Source organism: Diadema setosum, chromosome 22 (genome assembly GCF_964275005.1).
Source record: "Diadema setosum chromosome 22, eeDiaSeto1, whole genome shotgun sequence".
NCBI classification, from domain to species: domain Eukaryota; kingdom Metazoa; phylum Echinodermata; class Echinoidea; order Diadematoida; family Diadematidae; genus Diadema; species Diadema setosum.
The window spans coordinates 17,814,810-17,831,747 of record NC_092706.1 but is presented as its reverse complement, the minus strand read 5'-3'; the positions used below and the strand labels follow the sequence as shown (position 1 = coordinate 17,831,747).

Below are 16,938 nucleotides of genomic sequence, written 5' to 3'. Positions count from 1 at the left end.
AAGAAAAAGAAAAAAAAGATAAACTGATAAGAGATCATCACATATTGTCACCTGCCGGATGGAAGGGCCATAGCATGACATTCAACCCAAAAATTGAATTTTGGTTTGTGACATAATTCAGTAGAGTTTTGAAAGCTCTTCATATGATGTAAATATTTTTTTTTTTTTTTTTTTTGAGCGCAAAGGCCTCAGGGCCCTTCTGTCAAGCAGGCGACATAAAGCTTATGCAGAGAGAGAGAAAAAAAAATGCCTCTGGCACCCTTCGGGCGGAGGCATAAAAACTCCTTCAAGGCACAAACAATCTCTTCTTGTTGTCAGACTCCTAACAAACATGTTAGTTCCTCATCACAAACATTACAGTGCGCTGAGATAAAGCAAGCACAAGTCTTTGATGAACTCTTCAGTGAAACTTTAATGAATGAACTCTTATGAAGCACAACATTGCTGCCTCTATAATTCATGCTCTTCAGCAACTTACACAAACTTGGAAAAACACTATAAAATCCACCTTCATTAATGCTGGCCTACATTCAGCTGATATAGATCAACTACAACAGATCAATGTCTTTGTATGAGTACTTTCAACCCACACAGAAGAGTGCCAATGACATTAACTTCAGGAGCACTTTTCCCCTTTCTATGGCTACTGGGGAGAATGCCCTTGGAGAGTAGCTTGAAGATTGCATGGAAATGAAGGTAATCATTGCCACATCAGGTTTATTTGGCCTGGAGTGGCCGGCCACTGAGGTCACTCATAAACTCATCTCCGTCTCATTAGATCTCATTGTCAACATGTTTTCTTTTCTATTGCAGCACTGCTTTGATGCATGCACCCTGGTCGCTGACTTCCTCGGAGGTGGTGAAAATTGGAAGTTATTCATGAAAAAATACTTTCTCTTTAAAAGGGCGGGCAAAGGAGGAAGACTGTGGGGTCAGGAAAAGGAGAGATGAAGCCCCTTGCCTGCACTGGCCCCTTGCCTGCACTGGCCCATTACACCATAGACATGTATACCTCAGTTCATAGACATACACCTCAGTTTCAAAGTTTGAGAGCAAGTTAAAAGAAGTGCTCCTAATAGGATAGCAAATATATAGTTCCACACAAGTTTCAGTGACTGGTTAATTAATGGGACCTTGAAGAGTTGGGCAAGATAGTTTGTCACTATACACAAGTTGCACCTATGTCCTCCAGTACATGTACATCATGAAGACTTCGGGTCTAATTTTAGCAGCTGGAATAGTGTTCAATGATAAGCTCCAGAATCTTTCTGTCAAAGTGTCATGCAAGTGACACAATGTATGACTGTATTTATAAGATAACTGGTTGAACCGAATGTACAAGAACAGGAGCTGCTGTGGCTCAGTGGATATGGTCATGAACTATGAATTACAAGGTCCCTAGTTCAAGTCCCGTGCCTGCAGGGGTCGTGCCACTAGGGCAAGGCACTTTATCCTCATTGCCTGGCACTTTGATGGGACTATTAAAGGCTGCATTTATCTAACTCGCAAGAGAGAATCACATTAAAAATACATTTGGAATAGCTTTTGTAAACGTGGTTTGAAACGTGATTCTCGCAGTTCCACGTCTATCTAACCATCATCAATCACGATTTGAGTGTTGTCACTGCACAGCTGCTTTGCGCAGTTCAACCCGGGAAGCAGAGATCAGGTTTTATTTGAAAATACATGCCCTCAGTAATGTGCTATAAAATGGAATGAAATAATTTGTAAATGACATCACATTATCTATTTCCAAAAAGACTGATGGAATGTCATATCTGTAGGGTGCTATATGCTGTACTGTGCAACAGATTTGAATGGTAGTCTTTTTTGGAGAGTATGCATGATCTATGATGTACAAAGCAAGGAAAAATAATCTTGAATTAACTAGTTTGGTTAGACCTTTCAGATACATTTAATCAAAGGCAGTATGGAAAGATCAACGTTTCACTTTTATCAGTACACTCTTTGGACAAGAAAAATATGTTTTCCTTCGGCAATTTGAAAGTTTAATCAACTATGAAATGCAGGAAGTAGACTCAAGTCATGGTCATTTAATCAAATCTACACATCTGTCTGCATGACTGGGCCCTATTTCAAGGCAGCTATTCAAGAGTGAAGTCAACAACAATATAACTCAAGTCACAAGATTCCCTTCTTGATGTAAACATGTTGATCACTCCTTATCCTTGCAGTCAATCCAACCTAGCCAGGAGTAGTCTGCACTTCCACACTGGATTGGACCATTCATACTTTACTCTGGCAGATGCATAGCAGTAAGCATCGCAAAGATCCTGCACCGCCCAGATCCATGCCAAGATTTCATTGACAGCAGTAAGGATAGCGGACGGCATGGTAAAGATATCCAATTCTGAATGCAATGCAGATTATATACATATATCATACATGTCTTATTTGCAGCATGGAAAACTTTCCACATGTACACTAAAGTTTTAATGTCATTTTAACATTTGCAAGTTATAAGTCTTAATACTTATTACAAATTAAAGCAGAGTAATCAAACAAAATGGGAGTCAAGTGAATTTTACAGGAAAATGGCTGACAAGTGAGAGCTACATTACTAAGTACACATACATTGTATTTTTACAGTACAGCATGGAGCTACTAAGTAGCTTTATGAGTACAGCAAAAAAACTGAGCATTGTCATACTACATACAAGGTAGGCAACCTCTTCAGACAGGAATGAGGAGAGGAGCCTTAAGTACAAAAACTATCATGAAATAATGTGGATTTAAAGGCATTATTTACCATTTGCAGATAAACAAAAAACCCAGCTTTAGTGCTTCAAAATAATTCTAGAATGTGAGATAGGGAGAGAAAAAAAAACATTAATGTAAAAATGTTAATCAGTATAATTAATGTTGAGTATTGTTAAATACATAAAATGTGAACAATAGTTATAATAAAATTGGTTCTAGAATAAAATGTCCCCAGTTATGGTTTATTGAAAAAATAGTGATATCTCCTTATATTTCAAGCTTTAGTGCAAAATCTTTATATGGTAAGATGTATTTGTGACACAACTGACCTACACATATGCATAGAATGTGATAACTTGAACTTTTTTTAAATCACTGCTCCCAATGGTAAATAATACCTTTAAATCTCTCACTCCCCCCCCCCCCCCCCCCCACCACATTCTTTCTTTTCCTTTCCTGAGGAGGTGGACTTCACATGCCCTCAAAATATCCTGCTCATCCCTTACTGCAGTTGAGATGAGAACCGAGATTTCATCATGTCATTATCATACAATACTCTGATTCCTTAGAAGGATGACAGGAATATGGCAGATTGGTATGGAGCTAGTCTTACCTATAGACTTTCATCAACAGCATGCACAGACACATGTATGCTATGATATATATGCCAAATGCTGATTGAACTTGAATACAATCAGACACACAAACTGCCATATTTAACTAACCCGGCACAAGCAAATGTCTGATCTTTTATCTAATTGGCCAAATTGAGGACTTATAAATGACTAACAGATAAGTTTTTTGTACAAATGCTGGTTTCCTTTGGAAAAATATGACACCTGTACATATATTATGTACATGTATATGGCCATCATAATTCAATAACTTACATTATGTGCATTCATTTTGCCTTTAAACATGTCACAAACAATATGTCTTGTGCCATTCAGATACAAAGAAAAAAAGTGTGGCAACTCAGAGCTAAACGCGACATGTTCATCAGAATGAGATTCATTTGAGGTTTTGGCTTTAGGTCACTGTCACAATCTAGAACTGACTGGATTATGGAGCAAAGGCCATCAGGCACATGCGGACATGGCAGGAGAAAAGTGAGGAATTCACAGGCATGTCTCTTGGTAAGGGCATTAATCACAGAGCAGCTTAGTTCGGCCGGATCTCGGAGTCCCCTGCAAATCTTGGCTGATGATCCGTGATCCATCACAGCTAGCAAACATCAGAGCTCCTCAGGGAAGTGCTGGCAGATCCTTTCCCTCGCATCAGTATCACAAATGATACAGTCACTGCTGATACCCCTGCATTTCATCATACCTACTGTAGCAAGTACAATACAGACATTTTCAAGGCCCTCACACTGTCGCCAGTGCAAACTACATGTATCATGAAGCTGATGCTGAGCGCATCAATATGAAGGACTTTTGAGATCTGCAAGTGTAATTACTCTTAATGAGCCAGGGAAAGCACCACTCCTCCTGAATAATTCAGTTGATTACTGTGGTCATTGAAATTCCAGATTCACCATCAGCTGTCAGTGCGAAATGAATACATATGCATATAAGCTTCTTCAAATACAGCTTCTGCTGATCAGCTGTGATTTTTCGCTACTGTATGACCTGCTTGTAGCAAATTGGTACTACCAAAGCATAAGATAAGAGATATGGAAAAGCCTCAAACAGCTCCCTTACAGGCCTACATTGTACAGTATCTCACTGATGGAGGGAGACTTTCCATCAACTGCCACAACTGATCAGTCGCTGCAACTCATGTGACTCTAAAGACCAAGAAATGGCTTACGCTCTTACCAAGAAGGCGACTCCAGGGCAATGTTCGATAAGTCTTTACACAAGGTGACAACTTATTTACTAAGAAGTCACAGAAACATTGCTGAGACTGCGCGGACATAATTAGTCTCCTCAATTTGACATTTTTGTGCATTTCGCGCAACCCGAAACTAGCGCGAAAATAACAGCACCCATTTCTGCTTGCCATATGTTCCAGTAGTTGATGTCTTGATTCTGCGAAATTAAAAACATGTGGAACTCTTTTTACCCCGCCAAGCGCGCAAAAATTAGTCATGCAAAAATATCCACTTTTACAGTATTCAATAGCTTTCTAATGAAACATGAAAAAAAAAACCCTCAACTGAATATTAGATATATTGTACTTGTGCAAATATTCAACAAAGATCTGTTGCCCATTATGATTTGAAAACATAACTGATGCAAATCTATTACCCATGCCCAGATTATATGAGATTATGTCATTACTTTTGAAGGTACACAAGGTACACTAATTTAAATACAAAAGACCATATAATTCAATTGTTTAGTACTGCAGCATCAGAAATACACTGTACTGCTTGGGTGAAAACATCCATTATCAACTCTGATCACATTGCAGTCCAGACAAAAAAAAAAAAAAAAAAAAAAATACTGCTCTCCTGCTGATAACACAGAACTTTGCCAACTCATATCATTGTTATAGGAGAATGTCCCCCCCCCCCCTCCAATGTTCCCTGATTGAACCAATTAATTAATATCTTCTGTCCCTGACTACAACAAAGGGGGTATGCTGTCACAACCAAGACTCAGCAAACATTGAAAGAGATTCTCTGGCGATGAGAGGACTGCATGGGAGCGTCTCACTCATCTCTCTCTCTCTCTCTCCACTGCCCCCCACTGGAAGATATGTGATTCAGCCTCATGACAGGATCAATTATGGCGGGGTAATTAGTATCAGACGTGACCCTTTGTGAACCCTGTCTCCTCACATGTCTCCTGGTACCTCTAGCGTCATCAACCCTCATCAAAGTCAACCAACCCACACCCATACACCCCTACTGCATTTTATAAGTTTTCATCTTGGAGAATAGCATCTGTGTCGCACATCCATCGCTGAAGGCCACTGAAATTGATATTTTGCAAGAACATTCCTAAATGTGCAGAGGAGCGCAATGTCACAATACACTACTTCTTCAAAGTACATTTCTACAGTGGATTAAAGAAAACAGACATGGAACTTGAAAAAACAAACAAACAACAGTATAATGATCACAGCCTGCATTTTACATAAATCAGCATCAACCATTTCAATGCCACCAAGCAGGCGAGAAGTGTAGCAGGTAGAATTATTGATGGCAGGGAAGTGAGTATATGGCAGGTTAAGACCGACAACCCTATAAACTTGTCAGTAAGAATATTTCCTGTGCTATGAATCAGAGAATGACTATTTCCTTCTTTGGTCACTTAAGGAATATGTCTCTTGTCATTGACACACACATGTACTGTATACAATGTATTTTGTTAAAAGCTTGCATAGAACAAAGTGAGAGAGAACCCTTACTAATCAAATTGAACACTAACATTTATCTTGGCTATCTCACAGTGAGAGCGCAGTGTATACCTACACTCTACAACAAACTGTTCAGGAGTGCAATGAACACAGCTATCTTTAATTTACTGTGCACTGTGGCCCAAGAGCACCTGGAATATGAGTTTGCTTGAGTGCACATTAGAACAAAAAAGTAACTTGGAGTCTGTGGAATGATGCACATTGACAGCACAGTATATTAAGCAAAGCTTGACAGGAAAAAAAAAAAACTGTTTCATAATTAGTGTAGAGTATTTGAAAGTGTGGAATTCATTGAACACAATAGTGATAAATACTAATTGTACAAGGCATTTTCCGTATCTATTGTTGTTATTATACCCTTAATACAACTGTCACTACAATTATATTCAATGTATACTTACTCTCTAAAAAAAATTGAGTGAAAATATTCACTCTTGAAGGAGTGAATACAAAAAAGAGTGATTTTAGAGTGAAATTGGAGTGAATTTTGAGTGAAAATGTTCATTTTCACTCGTTTTAGAGTGACGTCAGGATCACTCTAAAATCTTCGAGTGATCCCTGAGGTCACTCCAAAATGAGTGAAAATGAACATTTTTTGTTTGTTTGTTTTTCTGAGGCCCCATCATTTCCAGCCTGACCACTCACAATGGTGAGCTTCTCCATTCAAATTTCTCTCATTAACTGAAAAAAAAATGAATACTTTGATACTATATTTTTCTTTTCCTATTTGCATGTTTTGTATATGTTTATTGTGTAATATTAATGCCTATGTTTACCTAAATACTTTGTTGAAAATATGTAACATTTGTATTTGTCATTGTTTGTATTTTTGGAATTTGAGTTTGAGTCTGTAATTGTTAAACAACCTGAAATCAAAGAAAAAATGCTGCCAACATCCTTTCCAAGCTGAGGCTTCAAAGCAAAACTAATCTTCACAAAGAGATAACAGAAAGTGGCTTTTGGCATTCACCTCTTAGCATTACAGCTACTTGTAAGGTATACAGATACAATTTTGTGGTGATTGAGCAAGAAATCATGGGGAAATTGATCTATAGAAAGGCAACCATTCTCAGCTGAATAAAAGAACCACCAATCCCATCACTGCACATGTAATATATTTGTCAACTTTAACACGAGGAATAAAATACATTTATATGTCAAACTAAGAGTTTATCAAAACACACTCACATTCGCACACATCCTAATACCTGATTTCAATTGTGTGCATTAGTGTGCATCATATAAACACAAGTTGTTTGAGGTTACTAGAAAATCAAATACACGCATGTTCCAACTACTTCCAATACACAGAATTTCATGAATTCCCCATAGATAGAGAGTCTAGGTGACTGAGGTGAGCAAACAGTGAAGCTCAATCTTGATCCATTAAGAAACTTCTCTTCAGCTTCAGGGCGTATTCTATCAATTTGTCACACCAAATTTGTAAAGATGGGACCAAATGGATGAGTAAGCACAATCTGTGGAGGGTAATGTGCTCCTGATACCCACCATCCAGGGAGCGCCCAGTTCAGCAGCTGATCAATTGATTGGAAAAAGCCAATGGGGTCAGCACAGTCGTCACAGCTCTTCAACATCAGCTCAAATTGGCCCATACCCCTTTTACACTGGCAGCTAGAGTACTTGAGAAGCAGTCCTGAAGTGGTCTACGTCCCAATGTAAATGGGTCACTCTAGTACCTGGTAGGTGGTTGGGGCAGCTTCAAAATATGTTGTGTTTTTTTTCTACATACATGCTCTTGCTTGTAGCACTGGCAAGCACTACTATCCTGTATTCATTTGCATTTGGTTGGAAATTGTGCAGAACAGTTAAAAAAAAAAACCTGTGATGGGGCATGTTAGTTTTCCGTATCAGCCTGGCAAGTAAGCTAGGGATAGTCAAGGTAATGAAAAAAGATCGATGAATTAAAAAAAAAAATAGAATACCACTCTCAATTTGGATACTCAAAACTTCAAAAGAGCACTAAATTATTTGGGTCATTTTCTATATCAGCCTGGCAAAGGGATTTCAGTCCCAAAAGATCACACTAGCTGAAGAAAATGAAGCATACAGTATTCTCCACTTCTAAACTTTTCTCACATTCATGAATGATGACAAACAATTATAGGCTCTGCAATTTGGAGCAAGAAGAGGTGCATTCCCTAACCAGCACCTTGCCAAGTAACTGGGAATCATAATTCTTGACATTCAAAACATACAAAACCACAGCGATGTCCAATCTACTGAAGCAATGCAAACTGTTCCTGCAGCTGCACTAACCAGGATGGATCTCAGATCACATTCTTTAGGATTACTTTGCTTGTTTTCTCTGGAGGAGGAAAGGGAATGGTAAGAAGCAAATCACATCTTTCTGTCTCCATATAGGACCTACATGTTGTACTATAATCTGGCATCTACAGTGAGTCACTCATATGAGAAAGAAATGAAAATGCCTTCACAAGCAGAAAACAAAACAAAAACACAAACAAGTTGTTTTCTCCCCATGAATCTACCCAATGATTCTAACCCCCAACTGGAGCCGTTGCCATTAATACCTCATTCCACAGCAGACCTGACCCATTTCCATCCCCCCTCACTTTGGGAGCTCTTTCGCTCTCACTGGCTTCTTCAGTAGATCACCATGGCAACCGTCCGCCAAGATTTAAGTCAGGAATCTCCTTTTCATTAAAGGTAGTAGCTGTATTTTTGCAAGCACTCCAAATTTTCACAGAAAGTCATCTCAAGTTTCAAGTAGCAGTTGGCACCAGAACAAAATGGCAAAGTTCGAATCGACAGCCATAATTTGACAATGAAACAAAGTGTTCTCTGAATTTCAATCTATTTTCACTTAAAGGCAGTGGCCAAGATCAGTAAAATTAGGAGGGTCTGAGGCAGAAATGGACTGTTCATGACTCACATATTATGTGAACATGGACAGCATTTTTCAAGCTCTCTACTCTCCACTACATGTATAAAGATTTGTCCATCATGAGCCGAGCCTCTGGTACATACACACGATATATCACATACTTTATAAGGGTCGTTGAAATTTGGGTAGGACAGATGAAACCTTTTTTTTTTTCTTTAACATCATTTGAAATCCTCAGGAACTTAATTGTGTATTCCTATTGCATTACACAAAATACTAAGCTCCACAACTGAGTGAAAACTGAGATTATCATAACATAAATGGACTGGCAAAGGTAACAATAGTTCTTAGGTCATCACTTTCAGCTCTGATGAATCAGTTTTTCTTGGAGACAGGTATACAATTATATGTTTTCTAAATCCTGAAGGGCAAAACTAACAGTCCAGGGTGACAGTAATTTAATCTTTCATCTCTCACCACTATCATTATTCAAGTCTATTTCTGACCTGTCAACCAAGTTACAAACTACATCTTTACTAATTCACAAATGAAGTAATGACTTTTTTGGCAAAATTACAGCGACCTTTAACCTTTCACCACTATCATTTTATGAAAATAACTATCAATTTATTTCTACAACTTCTACAAAATCATCTGAACAATTGCCATTGTTAGATACAGCTGAAAAAAGCCCACTTTGTAGGAAAAGTTCAGTGAACTTTTGATTTTTCAATTGGAGAGATATTTGGCAAAAATTGAATCTGCACATTTATACCCCATGTGGCAAACCTGGGCTGGGTACCAAGCAAATCCACTGAGCAGCTTTTCTTAAATCATGACAATGAGATGGGACTGACGAACGGACAGACAGAATGCACCCTTTGGGGCGGAAACATGAAAAACCTGTAGACATAGTGGAATAAGAAATCATATTTGACTGAAATTTGGGGGATTGTCAGGATGTTGGAATATAATCTATCATGAACTATTCACATATTTAATAGCAATCAGTCACTTTAATGTGATGTGATTGATCACGAGAAAATTTGCAAAACCCGCTCCCATCAAATCAATAGTCATTAGGAGCACAGAATAGTCAAGAAAAAATAGACTGTACGGGTGTAGCAAAAATAATGACTTTCATTTGATTATTTCGATTATGTCTTGAAAGCACTTTGATATTGATTTCCTCTGAATATTTTCTGAAAACAATCCCTAACACTTTGAGAAGACATAAAAATACTGATTTCAAGATAACATTTCCTCCACTAGACATGGGCTACGTGAATAGCAGCTGGTTACTTATCTTCCTACCGGTTTTTGCTATTTCTAATAGGTTTTTAACACAACATTTCAAGGCATAACCCAACAGGAAGATATCTTTGATAATGGGGCTTTCCTGCAAAATCATAAAGCATTTTGGAATAAAGAGCTCACTAGTATATATCAATCATTTGTAGTTTTGTCGCTCATTATGGCAAAATTTCTGCATTTAAAAAGGCTTTCAGGTGCACCTATCAAATCACAATGTTATATAATGTTTAGATGACTTTATTAGCCATAAATCTCAAGATGTTTCACACGAATTACAACTAGGTTTATAACACTAGTCAAATCATATCAGAATATGTAAAAGGTAATCTAACGTGCTTTCATACGTAAGGTGAAGGAAGCATGAACATATCTGATTATCAAACAACTGCAGGAAATAAAACTGGATACTGGAAAACTACTTGCTACACAGAGTCATGGTGACACTGCACTGAAATGAAGTGCATTTTGATTTGTTTTTACATGGTTGGTATGAAAGCAATGAATACTTGTAAGAAAGTGAAACATGGGACTGCTTGGCTTGAAGTCCCCTCCTAAGGACTATAGGCAGTGAGGATAAAGTGCCTTGCCTAAGGGGGCACAACCCCCGCAGCTGGGGGATACACACCTCTGGATTGATAGTTTGTGGTCTTTTCACCACAATATGTATGCTCTAAATGCATAGCTTTTCTTTAACATCAATACTCCAACAAGTAAAGGCTGGAAGGTGGCAACGAACATCCACTTTAAAGAAAAAGGTTAAATATTCCACTGGATCTTTCAGTCTGTTAGAAAAGCTATTATGTCTCTAGACCACAGGACAGCATGAAAGATTCATGACTCTCAAGTGGCATCTACTATCTACTCTTAGCCGTTGTCTGTTAAAGCAAAGCCTCAAGCTGGGTTCTTACTAGTTTACTTATTGGGGAATCTGGCGCTGTGATTTATGTTTATTACTTTAAAATGTAACTAGCTACAAAAGACCACAGTTTCATTTCACAGAGATTGAGTGGAGGCAACAAAATCAACAATATTGGCATTTTTTCCAACCTGTTTTAAGTTCAACTTTTTGATATAATGTTCTACATATATGAGTCAGAAAAGGGAAGTCAAGGGTTTAAGTTTCATTTAAAAATGGAATATTTTGAACAGGAAAGATAACAAAGCAAAAATCAGTTTGATTGATTTTCATACTAAATCAGATATTACAGAGTGGAGTTCTACTGTTATCTGTTCACTGCCATCTATGACTTGGTAGATATCAACGTGTTGGAACTTGAATGTTTCTGAATTGACATTTTCTCCTGTTTCTCCCTTGACATCTCTTTGCAGGTTGGTGGAAAACTGCTTTGAAAATGTTTACAAAGTAGCAAGAAATCGGTTTATGATCTTATTTTGACATGAAAATGACAAATGCAACTGCAATAATACTCCATTTAATTTATGGTTCAAAACCAGAATGCAAAAGTACCTCTTTAATCCAGTTATTTTACAATTCTGGAGGTACATCAGTCAACACGATATCCTGTCAGAGAATATGCTATACCAGAATCCATGAAAGATTGTTTCCTCAACAAAGGCAGTAGTGTAGAGACTTACAATGTAATCTGACATTACCTGACCACAGAAAAGAACAACAGACCCGGGGGTCACGCGCTCACCTGAGTATCGCAAGTTCACCTTCCATGCATTCTTGCGGCTCTTACCTGAGAACATTGGAAACTTATGGTGGGGGTAGCGGTGAGAATGGGGCATGGTGTCCATTTACATATTCCATCACACTGGTAAAAATACCTGCCAAGTACACTGTACTTAATAGAACGTTGGATTATGCAGCTTGGGAAAAAAGACTGAAAGCCGTATCACTTTTAATTAGAACTAGAGAAAAATATTATTTAATATTCATTAATTTAGGAGGTTTGGACCCCCTGGGGCCCCCAAGGAAAGCATGGTGCCCATTCAAACACTTTGAGATCTTATCCCTATGGGAATGCTACTTGACAAGTTTGGTGAAAATCCATTATGTCGTTTTCAGCAAAAAGATGAAAATTTAGGCTCACATTTGGACCCCCCCCCCCCCATCCCATCCCGCTTCTTTGGGTCCCAAGGGGGTAGGGGGTGGGGAGGGCACCCCTGATTCTCCCATGAAGAAACTTGAAACAACAGTCATCAATATACTGACTCATTGTATTAACTAAGCTCAATCACTTCCAGTTCCAGAGAAAATCTGTAAAGATTCCCTACAGGAGGGGGGGGGGGACCCATGGGGCCCCCAGGTAGGGCATGGTGCCAATATGATGGAATTGAGATTCTATCCCCCTAGGGATGCTACCTGCAAAGTTTGGTGAAAATTAGCTATAGGATTTTCAAGAAAAAGCTGAAAATGTACAACTTTGGTCCAAATTTAGGCCCCCTGGGGCCCCCAGGTGGGGCATGGTGCCCATTTGATGGGAATAAGATTTTTTTCCCCTAGGGATGCTACCTGCCAACTTTGGTGAAAAGTCATAATAGCATTTTCAAGAAAAAGATGAAAATGTACAATTTGGGCCCCATTAGGACCCCTCCCCAACCCCCTCTGCTGGGTCCGAAGGGGGGCACCCCTGATTCCGCCATGAACAAACTTGAAACTACAGTCATCAATGTACTAATTCATAGTATTAACTTAGCTCTATCACTTCTGGTTCTAGAGAAGAAGATTTTTTAAGATTTCTTAATTTTGGGGGGTTTGGGCCCCTTTGGGGGCCCCCAGGTGGGGTATGGTGCCCACTTGAATAAATTGAGATCCTATCCCCCTAGGGATGCTACCTGCCAAGTTTGGTGAAAATCGGTCAAGGGCTTCTCAAGAAGAAAATGAAAATGTAAAAGTTTACGCACGACGGACAACGGACGACGGACAACGCACGACGGACAACGGACGAAGAGCGATCGCAATAGCTCACTTGAGCCTTTGGCTCAGGTGAGCTAAAAAGAAAAAGACAGTGCAGAACTTAATCCACCCAAAAATGTTGGATTATCCAAGAACAGACTTGTACGTGTGTATTAGCATTGTAAGCTGACTTTCAAAGTTCTATACTTCATATGTTCCCTATTGGACAATCAAAGTCATCTTCCCATTCCTAAGTCAATCTCTTGAGTCTAAGAGTAGCTACAGTGCACAGACACTAAAACATACAACATAAAAAAAAAATATCTGCTTACTTTTCTGTATGATGCTCATGAGTGAGGGTATGTGTGTGTGTGTGTGTGTGTATGTGTGTGTGTGTGTGTGTGTATGTACAAAATTTGTAACTTGTGTCTGTTGTCTCCTTCCAATCTCTTAATGCTGCATAGATTCTTTTTTTTTATTCAAACATTTTATTTTAAGCATCCCTCTTCAAATAAAATATGTACTCCATAATTTTTCATGGCTTGAAAGCAATACTTTGTTGATACTGGGCATTTTCTTTTGTGTGGGCTTTTCAATATGATGATGCACGGTGATGAATGAACACAAGGGCATGGTGGTTGCTTCAATTTCTTTTCTTTTTTTTTTGGGGGGGGGGAAGAATGCTCTAAAAAGCTCACTAATGGAAAAACCTCATCAGATATTTATAAACGATCCTTAAAGAGCTTACATGTACATATGCTGCTGCTTTTTAAATGTGTTGCATGCGCACGTTGAGACATAGATGAACTTTTTAGACCCCATCAAAAAAGTTGAGACATAGATGAACTTTTTAGACCCCATCAAAAAAAAAAAAAAAATGAAATACTTACTGCTAAAATCAAACATTCCCACTGTGAAAGAGAACATAATTTCTTTTTCTTTTTTCAAATTAAATACATATATATGTACAATTGTATGCGAGGGGTGTGCCAGAAGTGTATTATATACAGTACATACTGCTGATGGGATAAATAAAATTTACAAAGACATACATTGTATTGTCACAACTAACATGGGCACAAAGAAGAGGAAATCCATTCTCACAAAATGATTTGGCATGCTGGCAATGATGTAACGTTCTTTTTACCAGAAAATTTATGAGATAACATAATGCAGCAATGTATGTAGCATAGAAGTTCCAAAATCTCCTTCCCCGCAATCTCACCAATTCATTTTATCAATTGACTTTGGAGTACAATCACAAGTTTATCTTCCCTGTCGATTCTTGACCCACCAACATACACGTACAACCCATCCCACTCCTCTCTTTAGATTTCGGCTGTTAGAGAGAGAGTATTAACCTCGGAAGCAGAGCCTGACACACACATGTATCCTATTGACACCGTAAGTGGAGAGTAGGAAAGTGTTGGGTGTGCTACATTGACAGTACAATGTGGCAAATGATGGATCTGGTTGCTTGGTATAGATTATGGAGCTCCACGGCAACAGTCCCCACCCCTCACCAAGATTTATTGGTCTGCATCGATGTGTCCACCTCCCCCATGATTCATGAGGTGAGAAAAGTTTGTCTTGTCATATAGCTCTATCCATCCTCTTCTCAAATGTGATTCCGGAGTGCGGACACATTCCCATGAATCATATTTCCAACCCATGTCAATATGTTATGACTGTGAATAAACATCTTTCCTTTGAACAAACTGCAAGATTGATAATTCTCTAATTCACTTTGGCAAGTAGGCAAGGGATAGTTTGTTGTGCAGGCATTAATACAGTACATCATTAACTCATGCACAGAAGTATACTGTAAGTAAAACATATTCATACAAAACTTAAAGTTCACAACCAGAGCTAACCCATTCAGGGAAATTTAAAAACTACCAGGACATTCTTGGAGACAGACAGTATAGATATGAAACTAATATCTGAAAATACAAGGGCTGGAAATTAGAAGTGCAAGTAGAAAAGTGATAGGCTAATAAATGATTCATTAATTATTGAGCTGGCACTTTCGCAGGGAATGTACAGAACCACTTTGTTTTCTTTCACAGTATACTGCACCCTTTAGAAAGTGGCACTACTCAGTCACAGTCAAAGATGGCACAGTGTCTGTAGATACGTATAAATGGCTGATATTTGACTACTGTAAACACTCTATAAAATCTAATCAGTCATAAGAGTTGGTCTACAAATGCAAGATTTCTCAGTATGACCTATTGAAGGGAAAATTAGCTTTATATTTCAGCTACATATTGATTAGGTTAATAGTTCAGTGCTTAGTACTGTTATAATTGGACATCAAGTGACATTAAAACAATTCATTTAATCAGCAATGGCTCACAGCAGGGTTTTGTTGCATCAAAGCCAATTAAAATGTCTCTGAGCTCACTTGCAGACAAGTATTCTAATTCATATAGGGGTATGGAATTCATAGACAGTCTATTGAACCTCCACCCATACATCTACACTCAATCACAACAAATGCAACAAATTAATGATGATATGCGCTCTGTCAGCTTTGAGTAAACTGCTGAAGTGAACATATTGTACAAGATTTATTGCCTTTATAATCATGTAGCTCTAATCCATTTGGTCTATTCGTCATATTTCTGTCACACTCAAAATATCAATACTCCCAAACCCTTCTATTAATATAAATCCAATTTGGAAAGAATGCATATCCACTATCAAATCTTCATCCCAATAGTATTGCCTAGGTCTACCTGTACATCCGAGTTCTTAGTTTTGTGATGATAGAAGTAGACAAATGTGTGATCCAAAGTCTTGTACAGGTAACATTTAGATGCAATATATTGTATATCACATTGTGTGTCTATACAATGGACAAACTGGCCTAGATTGCAATCCAGTGCAGAGATACCATAATTATTTTCTTATTACTACCTGTTGGTGTGAAAGAGATTTTGGAAAGAAAAAAATATTTTCATATCCTGAGTTTCAGAAGAGGACTCTCATTGAGTTTTTCAAGACTTAGAGAATTATCTTTTGCAACAACGGAATTGAAAATCATGTGATAAAATAATGAAAAATGGCAAGATTTTAACCTCTCAATGGTAAGCCCTCGGTTGCACATAATGTTTCTTTTCTAATGTAGATATCAGTTATGATTAAAGGGGATGGCTATAACTGATCAGTGGGAATGCTGGGGATGATTGTTCCAATTCTTGTGGGATTCATTTAAAAGTACATTATATATAGATCTATTGTTGTGTGAAAATTATTTGCTTCAGTACGGTCTCATATTCAAGTAATGTGCAGTTTAATGCCCCGTCACTGTACAGGCATGCTAACCTGGAAACATTAAACTGCACATTACTTGAATATGAGACCCTTCTGCAGCAAATGATTTTCACACAACAATATATGTATATATAATGTACTCTTAAATGAATCCCACAAGGATTGGAACAATCATCCCCCAGCATTCACACTGATTCCTACTGATCAGTTACTAGCCATCCCCTTTAATCACGACACTCCTCCTTCCATTAACATACCACTGGTATTAAAACTGTGGCCACACTGTTGCATTCATTTACAGCATGCACTACATTTGCTCTAGAGACATCATGCCAATACTGTGAGATTTATAGGATGCAGATCTCTTTCCATTTGACAGTGCTTGTACAACAAAAAATTTGACCTTACCCTAGCTTTATTTCAGTACTAATTGCCACTCAAGTATCAAAATTGGAACCCCAATTTCTTTGTAAATATGCATTCATATTATATATTTCCTGTCAGTTTCCCTTTTTTTTCTGGATTT

General features: G+C 38.1%; 1 protein-coding gene across 1 annotated transcript in view; it reads right to left on the bottom strand.

Annotated features, from left to right (window-relative positions):
* LOC140245369 (activin receptor type-1-like) overlaps positions 1-16,938 on the bottom strand; it is a 55,461-nt gene that overhangs the window by 7,708 nt on the left and 30,815 nt on the right. The gene's annotated exons all lie outside the window — the stretch shown is intronic.